Raw genomic sequence first — 16686 nt, 5'->3', positions numbered from 1 at the left:
AAAAGAAATGACTGACAGTCCTTCAGAATCCATTTCCAGCACGCTTATTTTTTCACCTTAACTAGCTAATACCAGTTCAGTCATATCCAGCTAGTCAGGTCGCGCGTACAAAGCCAGGTGTAATCAGATGGCTGACGCTCCATTTCTTATGAAAGTTCTTCAACTTGTTGTGTGATTTGGAGAAGAACACACAAGGCCAACTTCTGGCCAGCGGTTTTAAACTCTGTTGTGACTTTATTGGTTCTTCACTGACAGGATATGTAATACTCCAGAAGAGAAAAGTTAAAACACTTTTCTAAACCCACACAGTAGTACAGTGGGAGTCTCAAACAAAAAATACATCGTCCAACCAAAACCCACTTTTGTAATAACATAAATAAATACATTTCCAAAAGTCAGAAAGTTGGTCACAAATTTAATCGGTCACTGCTTTGGTTGCTTTTTATCTCAGACAAAACTTGGACTCCTTGATGAAGTGCTAGGCATTTCTGCCCAAGTTGCAAGTTGACCTGTGGAATAAAATCTTGTTTGTATTTTTACTGACCCAAAGTAAAGCTAGTATTTATATATTTTTTCCTAACTGTACTAAACCTAGTATTTTAATACATTGTCTATTCTGAACTTCTTGTCTCTTCCTAAACTTACACTTCCTCTGTTTGCTTATCAGAAGAATTCATAGTGAGTTATTTGTAGCATCGTAGCTATTGTACTGGTTTATGAAGTGAGGAAATTCTAAAAATAATCATTTTATCCAGTGTCTTTCTGTAAGCATTGTGTATGTTAATACCTGTGTGCTTGCAGAAGATAAAAGCATTTCTTTAAACATCTGAAACATCTGCAGGATTTTAAAAACACTGTGAGGGCACAGAATGTCCAAGATGACTGTCATTTACAGGGATATCTGGATGAATGAAACAACTCTTAGTGCTAAGAGAGATCACACTACTTGTCTACTTGATCAAGTTCTTCTCCCTGGTATGAACACCAAAGACTTAAGATGAGTTTTTGTCCTGCAGAATTGCTTTTCCAAAATACGATGAAGGATAAAAAAATTGGCTTTAAGCAGGTAGATGTGAGCTTGTTAAAGACAGTAAGAAATGTCAACTGGGCCTTGCAGAGCAGGAACTTTATGGGTTGCATCAAAACAAATAGCGTGAGTTGTAAAATGTAAATTGTATGTTCTTCATCTGTAATATTTATTTTAAAATTGCATGCTAATTTAAAGTGAGTATAAAGCTCAGGAATGGTGCTAGATTCACCTCCTGGAAACTACACGCCTTTTTTTAGCCCCACGGCACATTTAGCACAGGACCAGGCCAGCTTCCATGTGCAAGACCCTTTAATGGGTCTTGATTCTATGTCAGCCATAAAGCACTTCCATCTCCCTGTCCATGTGATACAGCTCGTGGCTTCAACAGTTTAACAGCAGAGCCACTTAATAATCATTGTGACTTGCATGCCTGTGGTCATATTCCACAGTTTTGCAGCATATGGAATACCACGATTCCACATATTCCACGGTGTGGCACAGAGATGCCCAAACTGACAGAAAGTAGGTAAGTTAAGCAGTGCAGAGCTCTGTGTTACTGTGATGAAAGAGCTTCACGCTAGCATGGCTGTCTCTGCCCTGTGCAGCCATTGGCATCATGGTTGGTCCCACTCACTGTCCCTGCTTACACCTGCGCTACAGATGGCTCATGGAGAATCATCCTCTCCTGTTGTGCTGAAGTCCAAAACCCCTGGGCGTAGTTGGGGTGAGGTGCTAGGAGTGCGTGTTGTGGGGAAGCTGATGAGTTGGCCAAAGCATAGAGATGGAGGGACAGCTGCTACATCCCGCAGATTTCTCAGACTGTCAGTTGGCAAGTGTATTATTTGTAGTGTTAATTAAGGCAGTATGTATTTCAGTTAGTACTGCAGTGAGCACTTCTCTCTATTTCCAAGTACCACAAAAAGGTTGTGAGCAGGTGAAATGTCCCTATCACACTCTTACATTCCTAAGCCAAGCTAGTTGACCAAATAGTTTATAGATATTTCTTGTCTTAAGGTGCCCATCCTATTCTTCCTATGCTGCATGCACATGTCAGGTTTTTGTCCCCTTTCTCCACCATTAAAAATTTGTACTTTCATTTTTAAATTTTTTAATCCCCATCAATTCAGGAAGTCAGCTCAGATACTTTAAAGGTAAATTTTGAGATATTCCTTACTGAAAAGCATGAGTTAAATTCATTTCAGAGGAAAAAGATGTCACAAGAAATTGTGTGTTTATCATTGGTATTATATAAAAAATGTGTAATTCACATTGTCAGTATACGGAAGAGTTTAGGAAGTTCTGCAAGTCCCATTTTTTATGCAGTGCTGCCCAGAGAGTTATTCTCATTTTGTGCTGGTGCACTTGATTTCATTTTCCCAGGTATAGGACCTTTCATTTTTTATTACGGAAGCTCAACTTTTCCATTTTTGGACTACTCTTCCAGATTCTCAAGATGATATTGAAACTAACCTCCAAATTGCTGTCATCCCTGCCCACCCCCCCCCCCCCCCAAGCTTGGTGTCAATTGCATTTTTGTAATTTCTCTTTCAAAAGTTGGAAGCCTAGATGAACATATAGGCTGGGTCCCAGGACAGATTCTGGTCACCTCCACTTGATATACTCTCTTTATCCGAGAGCAAATCATTAACAGCTATTCCCTAAGCTCCTTTTTTTCCAGTAAGTTTTGCTCCAGCTCAAGGCAGCACCATCCATGTATTCTAATATAGTCCTATGATTTATAACTATTGTTTATAAGAATGCCACATATAAAAATGTTACTACAATAAAAATGTCACATCTACTGCTTCTTTTTATCCATTCAGCCATTTTCCCTGTCAGAAAAGGAAATTAGTTTGGTTTGACATGAATTGTTCTTGCCAAATATTAGTTGGCTCTGTTTTCTATACTGCATTATAGGTGGCTTAGAAATTGATTACTTAATAAAGTTTACACGTTCTTTTTCATAGCATTGGAGAGAATTAACAGAATTTAACAATCTTTTTTTGATCCCAGTGTAACAAATAAAAAGAACGGTCATTTGGAATTGAAATAGACTCCATAATGGAGATGTTCACAGAGATTTTATGTCGCTGTGCTGGCCAGCACCACAGTAATTACATAGGTCAGTGGAAGGGGTCATAAAATACCAAAAATGCTTCCCATATGCATGGTCTGTCTCCCAAATTACTTAATTATCCATCAGCATTTATATGTGTTAATGAGTAGGAATCCTTTTTACATGGAATGCAGAGCAGCTTGTTTCATCCCCTCATATTCTCTTATAAATATGAAGATGGAGGCCTCTAGCATAATTTCTTCCATTTATTTCTTTCAGAAAGTCACCAGTGTTAATTTTTCTAAGAAGTTATGCTTTAGGTTATCCTATATTGGAACTAGTTCAATTTTTTCTTTTCTTTTAGGAGACAGTGTCCTGATCTTTTCAATAATTTCTCAGGTTGTCATTTATTCTGTAAAATATAACAAGATGGACCAAACAGATCCAAATCAATAATTCAAGAACAGGAGAGGAATATGGAAATATTCCTAACTGATACAGAATCAGTTCTGTTAAGTGAAGAAAGAAAAGCCCTAGGGAGGAAATACTAATCCACAAAAGAAGGTCTATATAGTAGGTTATCTCCAATCTGAGTGATAATGCCTGTTTTGTATTTAGGCATTCTAGAACTGTTCTATTTAAAAAATTAGACATTAAATAAAGAAAATCTGGACAACATTCTGCTTGACTACTGTCATCAATACCAACTACTTGCTGGTTGTAAGGTGAAGTGCATTTTGGCAATTTATTTCAGGTGGCATAAGATTTGAGTGGAGACTGTGGGTGTGTACGTGCTGGACGACACAATAGGTAGAAACACAGACAATAGGTGCGTCCTTGGACGAGAGCAACGCCAGGCAGGGAGCAGTGACTGATGGCAGTCAGAACGATGACAGTCAGGGAACTGAGCTCATGGAGAGTAAAATACAATTTTACTTTGCAGAGCCTCATCTGTAAGAGAACTCAAGCAGATTATTCTAGATGAACTGGTGTAATCTCATTTTATTTTCTAATTCTGCTTGCCTGATATTTTCTTCTACTTAAGACTGTAAGAAGTCATGTATTACGTAAAAGTCTGCCAGGAAACCACAAAACTTTAATTTTTTCAGGAAGTTAACAGTAGCAGGTACCCATCATATGAAGCTTAGATTACTTGTGTGTCTCTAATCATAGACAAGCCATATGCTAAGCAAGCACCTAAGATTACTACTCATTTGAAACACTGAAGGAACATTTTGATTTCACAAAAAGGGCTAATGGAAGGTATTGTTATATATGGTAGAGAGAACTGTATAGAACAATTTAAATATAGTAACTTGACATTGAAGAAAATGTATAGTGTCTCTTTCTATGGAAGGGCTAGTTTTATTTCAAATGCCAGAGGAGTCCTTCAGTTCTTTTAAACATTAGTAATACTTGCTTCCCATAATACCAGCAAAACTTTTACTTCAAGTCCATTCAAATTAATGCAAGGAAGCTCCTACTTGTATGCTAATTCTGACATTGGAAATGTAGCCAATTCTCTGGCCTTTTTTAGAACTGAGCTCTTAGTTACACAGTGTTTATTCTTGGGAGGCTCCCTGGTTTCTCACTAAATCCTCCTTTTCATCTGGCTTGCCTTATTTGCTGTGTTGGGAGTAAATCACTGTGAGCACAATAGCAGTGCCACACACAGGGATGCTGGCTGTGCACTGGGGGGGACATGCTTTCGCTGTGTCCCAGGCTTCCTCCCACAGCTCTGCAGAGGCACCATTTGTGGAACCCACGGTAGCTATCACTTAGCAGCCCCCATTGCACGTACCCTCCTGGGGATGGAGAGATTAAAGCGTACTGCAAGCCCTGCCGTAGTCAGCGCTAACAAAAAGATAGTCCAAGCTGAAGGAGTTAGTCTTGTCATCTCATACACAGCATCTGACACATGCAGCTGTCTTTTAAAGCTGTCTCCTCCTGCCCTTCTGTGCATAATTTGAATCATGCTAACCCCTCCTATACCAGAGAGCTGATTTTTTCCCCGGAAGGGGTGCACTCAGTGTTTCTGCAGCGACTCTCCCTTGAATTAGCACCTGGAAATTCAGCCAGCAGCTTGGCGGACCCACACAGCGGCAGCCGTACACCTCCCTCCTTCAGCCGGCTGCCCTGACAAGCTGCATCACACCTCTCTGGCTTTATAGTCTTTCCCCAAGAAAACGGGCACCTTTTACTGCCCAAACTTTCTAGGTGATGCAACACACTATCTATCTTGTCTTAGGCCAGCAAAAATCAAAGATTAATTTCATACACAAAGATAACTTTAAATTAAAGAAAAAAACCTGCTTCCCCACCCCTTTCAAATCATTTCATAAGACTGGAGTCTCTCTCGGAGGCTATGCCACTTTGAAAGCACGCCTCCCAGGACAAATTTCTCCCAGTCACTGCAAGAACCAAAATGAAACAGAAATGGTCCTAACTCATAAAGAGCTCTCGGTTGCCACTCTCTGGATTACTTGGGTGAGCTCCTGTACAGTGCCTTTCCATATCTAATATTAGCAGTACATCACTTTGCCATAAAGGCTCCCTAGGCACCTTCTGCCAGGTGGGCCCAGCTCGCTGCTGATAGGACATCACTGCTGGGTACTGCTGTTGTGCTCAATTTATAGACCTTAGAACTGCGTATCATCCACCTGACAGATCCTGACACCAGATCCCACTGCGTGCAGGTACGAGCAAACTCGACGCATTGGGGTTATTCTGGGAATGGAGTTCTCAGCTTGACAAGACTCTATGCATCTCTCTCGAACTAAAAGCCAACTAACATCAGTGTAGGAGAGCTGCAAAAAAAGAACGATTATTTATTACCAAGAAAGGCACAACTGTAAGCCAAGAGTTTGTAGCCTCCTGTCACAAAGTGTTACAGCTCATTATAAACCTCACTGGCTTGGCCTCTCACTTGTTCCTTAAGCAAACCTGACATGTTTGTAGCCACTTCTATGCCAAAGAGCACCTGCAGGAAAGGATGCTTGCCAGAGTGCTCCAGTGTTCCCCACCTCACTAAAAGGTCTCTGTATGACCAGGTCCCACTGTGCCACGCTCTGCTCATACGCTCGTCTGATCAGACCTGTTGAATTCATTAGCAGCATTCCTAGGAGTAACGAGAACACAACTGGGCAATAAATCTTTTACTGAATGGAAGTTTGCCAAACCTCCCTAATAGATGCTTTGAAGAGCCAGCAGTATTTTAAAAATTTACTTTTTCTTCGGGTCAGTTTTGTAAGCCAAAGTAGTAATATATAACCTCAAAGTGTAACCTGTGGCTTAAACTTGGGGCTTCTATGTTTACCTCCCTGGATGTCAAAGATACTGGCAGAAATCTGAAGTAAAAACACCAGGGGTGAGACCCTGAGAGGACCAGTGTATTGACAAGTGCTTCAGTCAGGCACTTAAACACACATTTAATATAAAGTATTCGACGACTCCACTGAGCCCCTCCAGAGATAAAACAACTCAACCAACTGCATCTCAAGTGGGTTTAGTGCACGTCATTTTTGCTGTCAATTCACGTAACTTTGAAAATCAAACACTGCTGATCATCTACACTCAGGCAGAAGCAGAAAATTCTGCATTCTCTTAAGCTTTTTATTCTGCTGGAGGAATAAAAGGGAAGAAATTTTATTTTTTCTTCATAAAACTTGAAAATTACCTCATGAAAATGAGGAGAGGAGGAGTTCTAAAGCAGTAAAAAGCAATTATTTACTCTTTGCTCCTCCTCTCACTTTCCTTCAGGATACAAAATAGACAAGATAGTTTGTAAGATAGTGCTGACAACCCAAGTTTTCAAACAGATTAAACTAATTTGTTTTGCTAAAATAGTCTGCTCTCAGAATATGGAAGGATTAATGATCTGCAGGGGAGGAGGCCTTATCTCTTGAATACATCCCAAAACCGACAATGATAGGACAAGATGAGTGAAGTCACCCTAGAATAGTCCAGGGGAAATTCATGTATGTTATGATTAAAAAACAAAACTCAGCAAAAAGCCTTTTTAGTTTATGCACCAGAAAAGAGCATGGAATCATGAAATCTGGAAATGCTAGAGGGACTAGCCCATTCAAACCTGTCCTTTGATTTGCAAGAAATACCTTCTGTTTCAGTAGCTTTCTTCAACCAGTTGTCTATTAGATTTAGCCACCCAGAGAAAGAAATTAATCTAGCCCTTTAATAGATGCTCAGGAAACCATTCTATTTCATCATTAACTTAAATTCTCAAAAAGCTCCTCTGTGTAATATAAATACTAAATTATTTGGAGACCTGGGAAAATATCTAGAAAGTAAAATTAGTTGACTCCATGACTTCACTGGGAACTTGCCATAATGCAAACCCACGGCCAAACTAAATTCTTAAGTCCCATCCTTAGGATAGCACAAGCAAGATCAAAAAATTTTAAATACCATCATGTTACTTTGGACACTGCCAGGGATACTCACATAAAGGTAGATAAGTCAGTCTGTGTTTAAAACTCTACACAGGTTGGGGGATGAACTAATAAATGTCACTGATGTTGGGAAACACAATATAGGCAGTTTCTGTATTTTCAGTGACACAAGACAGTTATTTAGCAGTACCGCAAATATTTGCTGGAGTTTGTTCTGTTTACCCATCTTCTTGCCGTAGTCAGAATTCCTGTTGAATCACTGGCCACGTTTACTACCTTGCTGTCTTCCCTTCATTCTCCAGTACATTTTTTCAACTTTATCAGCATCTCATCTGCCTACTTAGCAGAATGATTAAAATCCAGAGTGATATTTGCCTCTCTAGTACTTGGCTTAGGGTATTCTCTTTGTGATACTCGGTGTATTTACCAGATTTTCCTGGCAATCTGGATCTCAGCTATTCAGAACTGTTGCCACTGAAACAACCTAAGAAAAACTGCAGTCACAACCTAAGAAAAATGCTGCCCTCAAACTAGAAAAAAAGTTAGAAAAGAATACCCCGCACTGAAGTAAAACTTTGATTAAATACATCTGATTTTAGAGCCTCATGTTCTGAGATAATGCCAAACTGGAAACTCAAACACAGACTGGGATTTTGTGGGGGAGAAGAGGGGAAGAAGAAGGGCAGGAGGATCAGCTGGTCAAAGTATTTGCTTCAGTCCATTATGGAGAAGAGATATTTCCACAATTCCAGATGTGGAATTTATCTGTGTGCTCAAGTCAAGCAACCTGAAAGTTGTAAGATATATCAAGAGGCTGGCTTTAGCTGTTATTTATGGAGATCATTCTTTATGAAAAAAAGAATTTTTATACATTTTTGTAGCTTTTCATAATGCCCATCTGAAAATCTGACAAATTCTGATAAAAATGAATAGATACATGTGTCTTTAAAGCATCACAAAGTTGCAGGTCAACTTCAAAGACTGAAAATGTAAAGCATGGAATGAAGCCTGATCACTATTGCAGATATCTATATCACAGGATGCTGACTGTATGCTGTTCGCCAATGCCATTTTCACACAGAATGTACTTTATGGAAGAAAAAAATGGTTGGGCAATAAGTGTCAAATGTAAGCTTTGAGCATGACACATCTTTAGAAATTTACTTAAATTTACTTCTGTATAACAAGTAACTTCAGCCTTCACAGCATAGTTCTTAAAACCACTTGAAAAATAAGATGTAGAGGCTGTGATTGACTGTGTATTGCAGTCCCTCCTTGTTTGTGAAAAAAAATGTTCTCTGAAGGGTGCCTGAGCTTCAAGTGCTAATTGCCATCACATCACACATCATCCATTTTAAGAAAAGAGGTGCCAAGTGTTAGGAATCAGATTACAGTGGAAAGACCCTAAACCTTTCAATAAATCTACAGAATAAAATCAGGCCCTGTCCTTTGTTTTGTGAAGAGTGTTTTTTCACAGCAGAATGTTTCAGGGAAGGTTCATGAAGTCACATTAATCATAACACTGAAAAATCTGGTATTCACAGCACATCTGCTCTGCTTTTCTTCTCTGTACTTGACCCCATCACATGCCCTTGGCATCAGTTCACATAACATAAAAGTATCTGCAACTGCATATGGTGAGGTCAGCCAAGTTTAAAGCATAACGTTGTCAGGTTTAAGCTGAGGTCCAAGTATAGTATTTTCACAGCCCTGGATCTGGTAGGTCCACGTAGCACTCTGCTTAGCAGAAAATTGCACAAGACAGAAATATGAGCAATGAAAGCAAAGCCAGTGCTTCTGCAAATCGCAGAAGAGTAGGTTACACGACCCATTTTTGTGTCGGCAAATATCCAAAGGTGGGATTTCCAACAATATATATGCAACTGGGGGTACACCTGTATTTTGTGGTGCATCAGTGTGTTGACTCCCCGTGAGCCCTCTCTGGAGCTGAGGGAGGTGTCACCACATCAGCACATCCTGAGCACCCCACATCTCCAAGTGCCTCAGAGCTGCACAGCACAAACACCAGCTCTTTGGAATTAATTCAAGTGATTTTACACTGCACAGCATAAGCATACCCTTGAAAGCACAGATCTCATAGATGTTCTCTACAAAGAGACATCAAGGGGGCTGTTGATAGTGGTTTAATTCGGTGACCTGACAGATCTGGCATGAATGAGGTAAAGAGATGGACCACTCTCACCTACAGTGACTGCTCTGATTTAACTGAGACCCAGGCAAAGTACTCAGGCTGAATAGCTCATCCTCCAAAATATAGTTTGGAAACAGTTTAAACTAGTTGCATATTTGGGTTACATCAGTCAAGATTTCACAGAAACAAAAATAAAAGGAAAAGCAGAAAAATTGTGGTCTTTTATTTGGACATTTTCTTGCTGGAGTGTTTTCATTTTTCCTATCTGAATGACATTAAATCAGTGTAGCTAAATTGAGTTTCAAAATGCTATTTTAAGACATAAAAAAAAAAAAAAGAAACCAAAATGAAATATTTCATTTCGTGCTGAAGAGGCAGTTTCCTTAGAAGCAAACCATTTTTTCCTCAGATTCCTAATTCAAACAAACAAACAAACAAACAAAAAATTGAACTGCTATAAGCAAAAGTTAGGAGAGAAGCTTGTCCTTAGTCTGCAAGATCTGTGTTTCCATTAATAAACGTACATAGCTCTGCTTAATTTCCAATACTATCCACAGTCCCCAGGGACAATTCCTTTAGCAGAGGAAAAAAAAAAAAAGAAGAAAACAAAAAATAAGAATGCTCTTAGCTTATATTGTCAGAAAGACTGTATCTCTGTACTGCTGGAGCCCTGGCGGTGATGTGACTGGTTTTGCAGAAGGAGAAGCCTTCTGGCTGTGAATTATTACTACCACTGGCAGGATATTCCCAGGTACATGCACTGCCTTTGAATGAAGGACCTTTCAGTGTAGCCAGGGGGCTGGTATCTTTCAGAAAAGTGATGATTAATCTCTATACAGCAGAATTATATACTGGGTCTATTCTTGTGCTGTCAATCTCACACTTGCTACTTTTCTCCCTCTCCTGCTGTTACCTACCTGCTTTGCTCTCGTTGGTTTGGGGTTTTGTGTTCATGATTTACAGTTTCCAACTGATGCTTCAAATGCATCTAAAAATAGGAACCTTTAAAAAATAAATAAATTTAAAGCTTTTTAGGTAAATACAACTCAGTATATGAATGATCTAAGCTCTGAATTCACATCAAATAATCATGATAAAGATCTAAAATCCTGAGGGTTTTGAGGTGTTTAGACCTGTACTTTATATAAATCAGATTCCTATGGCTTGGCACTTGTGAGGTGCTAAAAGTCATTTATACTTAAATTACCGTTCTCCAACCTTATCAGCTAAGGCTCTGCTTCTGCAAACAGCACTGTCTTGCATCAAACAAGTCTTTTCTTCTAGTTCGGATACAGGTTCTTTATAATCTCCTCTTTATAATTACCTCTTTATTAAAGGATGTTCTTTTTAGAACAGAATATTATTAATGCTGGAAAGGTAGCCATTATTTCTTCCTCTTCCAAGCAAAGTGAGCTTTTCTGTGGCAGGTTTCCCATGGACTAGCTAAATTAATGGAGCTCTGTTTTGTGAACAAGCATGACACACGGTACAGAAGTCACCAGGAAGTAATTGATGCTTTGCTGCCTCATGTACTCAAGTCAAAACTTTAATTCTATTAATCTGCATTTACCTGTCATTATATACAGGAAACAAACAGAAAATCACCCCTAAACAAAGCAGTGGCTCATAGGCAGAGCCCACAAAAGACACCCTGGGCCCTCCAGTTTATCTAGTCAGTCCCTGGAAGGCAGAGCTGAACCGGCAATTTCTGCCCTTCATGTGGCTCTGTAAAGAAAGAAAAGGCCATGGTGAACAGGAGCGGGAAAGAAAGAGCAGTTCTGCTCATTACTGTGAAAAAGGAGCTGTCAAAGCATCACCTTCTTTCATCCTTCCTCCCTTGCCAGCCTTTTTTTGACCTAGGGAATGGAAGCTTAAATCAAACAGTCAGGATGAATGATGAAACTGCATAGTCTGTACAAAACAAAACAAGAGTCTGTTGGGAGCAGTAAAGAGGGGGCCCATCCGAAGGCAGCAGACAACACTCAGCTGTTGGTTTCCTTGATTTCATTACGACAGAGGCTGGTGCCTGAGCAGCCATGGTGGGCAGACAGACCCCCTTCCTTTTCCATCTGTAAACACAGCCTGCAAGGTTCCTGCATGCACAAAATGGACTGTAACGCGATGATATTTGTCTTTTTGACAAAGGGAACAGAATTAGTAGGGCACCCAGTGTAACAAAGATGAACTATCATCAGTGTCAGAGTACTGGTTCAAAATAAAGTTTTAATACTGGCAACAAGAATGGCTAATTTTAATTATGTGTTGGAGGGAGAATGGTGTAACAGCTCACAACAGGCAAGATGAACGTGAACTGGGAGAGCGGTTGAAATATGGAAAGAAAACCATGTACTGTATTGTTTCTAAAAGCAGGCTTATGACTTATCCATCAGTTCAGCATGCAGAGGCCCAAGTTCACTTTCGGGTGTTTATTATTTTTGGTGAAGTTAAGCAAACCAATGCTTTTGAATGTTTGTTTTGTGCTTTAACCAAGATTAAAATAAAGCAACTTTTCAAAGACAAAAATCCTCCCAGGACCCTGGGAACAGATGACTCTTTGCCATGCTTACGAAAATGCTAGATTTTTTCCATCACATTATAATTGAAACTGTAAAACCATGATCTGGCCCAGAATATAATATGCAAAGTGCCAGGTCAGAGGTGAGTGCTTAGACTGTGTATCCTTAAGTTTAAAGGGCTTTTTTTCCCCCCTGGATTAAACAAATGCATACTGCATGCATTGTTAATGTACTTAGTAGATGATATGCATTACAGATTTTATATTTTTAAAAGATTAATTTCTGTTTAAAGAAAGGGTGCCCTGTCATACCTTAAAACCCATGATATATCAAGATATTTCTATCTCATCAAAAACACTGCAAAATACCATAGTTCAGAGGTGAGTCTAAATTAATCTCTGGAATTAAAAGCAGTAAAATTCCACCTCAATCATTTGATGTCTCGACTAAGAGTGCATTTAAATCACAAAGCTTGGATTCAGATCAGAATATCCACTGTCTGAGGGGGAGCTGGAGACGTAACTTCAATTTTATTCTAATTCTAACCATGATTGTTAGTGTGCCTTGGTTAGTACTTGAAAACAAGTTTTGTTTGGTCTGTATTCTAGTTGGAGAAATATGCTTTACATCACATGGTAAAGAAAGGTACAGTAATGTGATTATAATTTTATTTTTAGGGAAAATAATAATAATGAAAATAAAAATTAAAAAATCACTCAATTATTCAAGATGTTGAAAAACAGGATCAGCTGTGAAGAACTGCAGAATGATCTTAGGACACCGGGTGACTGGATGATGGCAGGTGATACTCACTTACCATGTTAATGAAAACTTTGGGGAAAAAAATCCCAACCCCAAACAACAGTTCCAGCTTCAGTAGAACAGATACTGTGATGGACTCTGAGTTTATTATACCTGCTCAGGAATGATATCTGAGCTTTATAACTCTAGGAATGTATCTGTTCAGTTACTGAGTTGCAGTGAGGAAAGCAAATATACTATTAAAATTTATTAGGAAAGGAATAAAGAACAATATGAAGAAAACAGATGCACATTCATAGAACACCTGTATCAGAAAAAGGGAATTCTGATCCTTCCACATAAAACAGAATAAAACTGGAAACGGCATAGAAAAGGCAACAAGTGGGGGAAAAAAGGCATGGAAGCTATTTTAGCCACTTGCAGATGTGGAAAAGATAGCTGAGGAAAGATGCAAAAAAGGTCTATAAATTTTTAATCAAAATCAAGAAGATGAATAGGGAAGAATTGTTCAGTCTCTTCAAATGCAAGAACTATGAGTCATCACATGAAAGCAGGAGGCAGGTTCAAAGCAGACCAAAAAAGTGATTCTTACACAGCAGGTAAAGCAAGCTGTGGAGTACCTTCCTGCAAGATGCTAGCTTCATGAAAGGTTACCTGGATTAAGAAAGCAACTAAAATGCCGATTTTAAAAAAATCAAAACACCTTAGCAGGTGTTAAATAGAAAGATGACATCTCTACCTGAGTCACCAAGCAAATCTACAGGCATTCTGCAATGAAAGGCCAGGGAAGGACTAAGGATGCCATAGGGTATGTGAATATCAGGGGAAACGTATCTGTAAGTATTCTCTTTGAACTTCTAACGTACATAAAATGACAAAATATAGTTTGATTTTGTGAGTGTCTGTACCTCACCATGTCTTGAAGAATCCTAGGTTATTGCTCTGAGAATCAAGCTTACCTCACACACCTACAATTGAAGAGGACCCGTGCCCTAAGCTTAGCCCTGACTCAGACTTAAGACCATAGCTTTGGAAGAATCATTGGCATTTTTCCTTCACATCAGTTTCCCCATCTAAAAAGTTAAGATTATAATGACCACAGAAGTAGGCAGCTATGACCCACGTTAGTTAATGGTTCTACAATTACCTTTAAGATAGGAAAAGATGAAATACAAGCTTACAGATGCTGTTTAATTCTTTGTGCATCTATATGGGATGGCGAAGTGTTGTTGCTACAGAATATCACTGATACCTAGATATTACCAGGATTTAAAACAGATGATCTATTACCCTGGTAAGAAGAATTTCTGAGTTAGAGTGATAAATATTAGCTAGAATTTTGGAAAATCTCTGAACCCTCTATTTCAGTGTGAGAGCCAAACTCTGACTCTCAGCTTTAGATGAAACTTTCCCCTGTGAGCAACCTATCAGCGCACACTCCTTGCTTGCAGCTGCTTGGGGGACATAATGAGTAGGATACAGGATTAGATAGCTGAAGAGTCCAACCAAAATCTAGTATGACAAAACCCTGCACAAGTCCCTGCCTTTAGGTCATGCTTTCACATTCTAGGCTCTGCTTGATGGATGCCTATTGTCCAGTCTCAAATCACTTAATTCATTTCCATTCAAACCACAGAAGTTCCCCGCTGAGCTGGAAACCAACACACACTATTCAATGTAGATGTCAGGTTTTGTGTAGGAGACAGCCATACCAATATTGCAAAGATCCTTTTTATCCGTTAGTGTCTACAGCAAAATTTAATCTGAAAAGCTAGGCTTAGAGTTTCTGACATGCTGGCACAGCAAATATTTTCCTACATAATTGAGAAAGATCATTTGTAAGAGTGTTGGCCCAGTGCTTATCAACACAGGCTGAGATCTGGGGGCAAGCAGAGCATTTACAAAATACCATATGTTTATCAGAAATACAATATGTACTTTAACATTTACATTTATTTGGCCTTCATGCTGTTTGCAGCTGTCTGTCATGGACATATGCTGGTATTTCTCTGTTCACATTTTCTCACTTCACTCCAAGTTGCTTGGTATGTGCATATATATGCCACATTAAAGATTCTGTTCAATAATTGAGGGCTGTGCGATACCTTACATTCGGGATGCGTATGCAAGTGCCTCACCTATATCTGCCCATAAATGCATGTCAAACTTAGTTTCTCACACTCTGCTGGGGTTGTCAGGGAGAGAAAATGATGTTCTATAACCCTGGAAAGAGGAATAGTTCTCATTTCTTGTCCAGGTAGTCATGAGATAGAAATGCAACAATATATCTCCTTGAGAAAAGGAATGAAGAGGTTCTAAAATGTATTAATGGGGAATCGTCTTTTCCTTTAAAACCCCTACAAGGGTATAAGAATAACCTGACTATACAAATGGAACAGAATCTGACTGACAGCTGTCCTGTAAAACACAAAGCTTAAGTAGATTGCATGAAACATTATTAAATATATGGCACACATTCAGACCACTGACATTATTGTCCATGAGCGAAGCAGTAATTCCAAACTTAGACCAACAGCATTGCTTAGGAATACAAAGAAATGGATTTTAAATAGTACTGCTGCTCCCACAGCAGTAGGCTTTTACTAACAAATATACTATGACCACTCAAACTGTACTATTAGACTTATTTCAACCATTGTAATAATTCCTGTCGCCAGAATAATAACTATTCTGTTTTAAATGGTAAGATGAGAAAGTAACTTTACGTAACAGATCTTATTAATTTGTTCTGTGCAAATGTGGCCAAGGACTTATGTATATTTTGAACTCTGACATTAATGTTTGTTATTTCAGAAATCTATTATTACAGAGGTTACTGTGTACTTGCCAGAACTGAAGATGTAAAATACAGGCTGTATCCTGAATATTTTAGTCCTAGATAAATGTATATGTGATAAAGGAGGACGATGAAATTACCTGTTTAGTTTATTAAGAAAAATCTCATTTAAAACCTATTCACGTCAATGTATGTCTTGGAGAAGACAGCATGCTATGAATTCTAGAGAACTCCATCATGAATATCAGATACAATTTAAAAAGTGAACAATAATTCAGAAGATTTGTACTTGGAGTAGATGATTGCTGTAGGTCCCTTCCAGCTGAACTATTCTGTTCTACAGGGAGAATTCATCAGATTTGTAAACACTGCATTGTAGTTTTCCCCTTCAGGAAATTTAATTTTTAAAAATAAATGATGTTTTATCAGATTACAAAGTCTCAGGTCTAATTCCCACAAAGTTTTCCTTTACGGATTGTTTTGTGCTTTTAACTTAGGGAACATTTTTTTTCCATTGTTACAGGTGCTGTGCTGGTAAATAAGTATAAAAACATAACAGCATGTGCTGCTTTACTAAAACATATATGTTTTTTGGTAGGTTTTATAAGTGATGCTAAAGATCAATCTCTAGAGCACTTTTCAGTCGCCTGCAGACCCACAGGGAACAAAAGAGCGTTTAATTAAAATAACCTAAATTTGGGTTCCAGAGGCATTGCTCAGGAAATTAACCCGTGCACTAGATGAGATTGGTTTGATGGCAGTTTGAGATCTCTACTGGCATTACACTTGAAGTTTGTAAGTTTTTATTTTGTTTTTATACGTCTTTTAGAAGAAAAGTCAAATATGTTGCCTCAAAATGATGTTACTTTGATTTCAGCATTTCTTATAGAGGGTTAGAGAATCTCATGGAGAACCATCAGGTATAGCTTGGAGAGGTGCTAGTCATCCTCAGGTCCTGCTGATA

At 38.8% G+C, this 16686-nt stretch overlaps 2 protein-coding genes across 6 annotated transcripts in view; one reads left to right on the top strand and one right to left on the bottom strand.

Moving 5' to 3' along the window:
* CFAP92 (cilia and flagella associated protein 92 (putative)) overlaps positions 1 to 16686 on the bottom strand; it is a 121668-nt gene that overhangs the window by 40740 nt on the left and 64242 nt on the right. The window lies entirely within an intron of this gene.
* EFCC1 (EF-hand and coiled-coil domain containing 1) overlaps positions 1 to 16686 on the top strand; it is a 56654-nt gene that overhangs the window by 3092 nt on the left and 36876 nt on the right. The window lies entirely within an intron of this gene.

The sequence above is a fragment of the Strix aluco genome, chromosome 11 (assembly GCF_031877795.1).
Source record: "Strix aluco isolate bStrAlu1 chromosome 11, bStrAlu1.hap1, whole genome shotgun sequence".
Classification (NCBI taxonomy): Eukaryota; Metazoa; Chordata; class Aves; order Strigiformes; family Strigidae; genus Strix; species Strix aluco.
The sequence above is the reverse complement of the archived record's forward strand: the minus strand, read 5'-3'. Positions and strand labels throughout refer to the sequence as shown.